This window comes from Syngnathus scovelli, unplaced genomic scaffold (assembly GCF_024217435.2).
Source record: "Syngnathus scovelli strain Florida unplaced genomic scaffold, RoL_Ssco_1.2 HiC_scaffold_242, whole genome shotgun sequence".
Classification (NCBI taxonomy): domain Eukaryota; kingdom Metazoa; phylum Chordata; class Actinopteri; order Syngnathiformes; family Syngnathidae; genus Syngnathus; species Syngnathus scovelli.
In genome coordinates, this window is record NW_026061336.1 from 35,001 (window position 1) to 37,000 (window position 2,000).

Genomic DNA, 2,000 nt, shown 5'->3' on the forward strand with positions numbered 1-2,000 from the left:
AGCGGGCGCGCGTAAGATAACGTATGTCCGCCTCTCGGTCACTCTGGCCGGGCGTGGGTGTGCGTCCCGTCTCCGTCTTGTGAGCCTCCAAGTGGAACTTAGTGATCGGAGGATGACACCGGGCGTGCGTAAGAGGCGCGTCCGGGGATGAGGCAGCATCCTCGGGCGTCAGCCGGGAGTAGGCAGCCTCCCCCAAGTGGAACTTAGCCTCCACTAAGTGGAACTCAGTCTCCGGAGGATGACAGCGGGCGTGCGTAAGAGGCGCGTCCGGGGATGAGGCAGCATCCTCGGACACCGGCCGGGAGCGCGCGGGCGCTGTGGAAGTAAGTACATCCGCTCCTGGTACCTAAAAATTCCTCCAGCGGCGGGCCCCGGGCCTAAACTTTCTCCGGGCCGCGCAACACGCACTTTCCGCCGGACACCGACGGAGGCAACGTCCCCCTCCTGCGGTGACAAAAAAAATCCACCCCTGGTACCTAAAAATTTCTCCAGCGGCGGGCCCCTGGCCTAAACTTTCTCCGGCCCGCGCAACACGCACTTTCCGTCGGACACGGACGGAGGCAACGTCCCCCTCCTGCGGTGACAAAAAAAATCCACCCCTGGTACCTAAAAATTTCTCCAGCGGCGGGCCCCTGGCCTAAATTTTCTCCGGCCCGCGCAACACGCACTTTGCGCCGGACGCCGGTCCCAAACCACCACCGCCGACCGCCACAAGGCGACAGCCACCATCCCCAAGCGCCATCCCCGACCGCCACAAGGCGACCGCCACCAGCCGACCGCCACAAGGCGACAGCCACCATCCCCAAGCGCCACCAGCCGACCGCCACCAGCCGACCGCCACAAGGCGACAGCCACCAACCCCAAGCGCCACCCCCGACCGCCACCAGCCGACCGCCACCAGCCGACCGCCACAAGGCGACAGCCACCATCCCCAAGCGCCACCCCCGACCGCCACCAGCCGACCGCCACCAGCCGACCGCCAGCAGCCGACCGCCACAAGGCGACAGCCACCATCCCCAAGCGCCACCCCCGACCGCCACCCCCCGACCGCCACCAGCCGACCGCCACCAGCCGACCGCCACAAGGCGACAGCCACCATCCCCAAGCGCCACCCCCGACCGCCACCCCCCGACCGCCACCAGCCGACCGCCACCAGCCGACCGCCACAAGGCGACAGCCACCATCCCCAAGCGCCACCCCCGACCGCCACCAGCCGACCGCCACCAGCCGACCGCCACCAGCCGACCGCCACAAGGCGACAGCCACCATCCCCAAGCGCCACCCCCGACCGCCACCCCCCGACCGCCACCAGCCGACCGCCACCAGCCGACCGCCACAAGGCGACAGCCACCATCCCCAAGCGCCACCCCCGACCGCCACCAGCCGACCGCCACCAGCCGACCGCCACAAGGCGACAGCCACCATCCCCAAGCGCCACCCCCGACCGCCACCAGCCGACCGCCACCAGCCGACCGCCACCAGCCGACCGCCACAAGGCGACAGCCACCATCCCCAAGCGCCACCCCCGACCGCCACCCCCCGACCGCCACCAGCCGACCGCCACCAGCCGACCGCCACAAGGCGACAGCCACCATCCCCAAGCGCCACCCCCGACCGCCACCCCCCGACCGCCACCAGCCGACCGCCACCAGCCGACCGCCACAAGGCGACAGCCACCATCCCCAAGCGCCATCCCCGACCGCCACAAGGCGACCGCCACCAGCCGACCGCCACCAGCCGACAGCCACCATCCCCAAGCGCCATCCCCAAGCGCCACCAGCCGACCGCCACCAGCCGACAGCCACCATCCCCAAGCGCCATCCCCAAGCGCCACCCCCGACCGCCACCAGCCGACCGCCACCAGCCGACCGCCACCGGCCGACCGCCACCGGCCGTTCGCGGTGTGCGCCGCCGTTCCCCAAGCACCCTCCGGGACGAAGCCGGAGCCAGAGAATAGCAGCGGCCGTGCGTAAAAGCTGCGGCCGGGCCTCGCGGAGGGT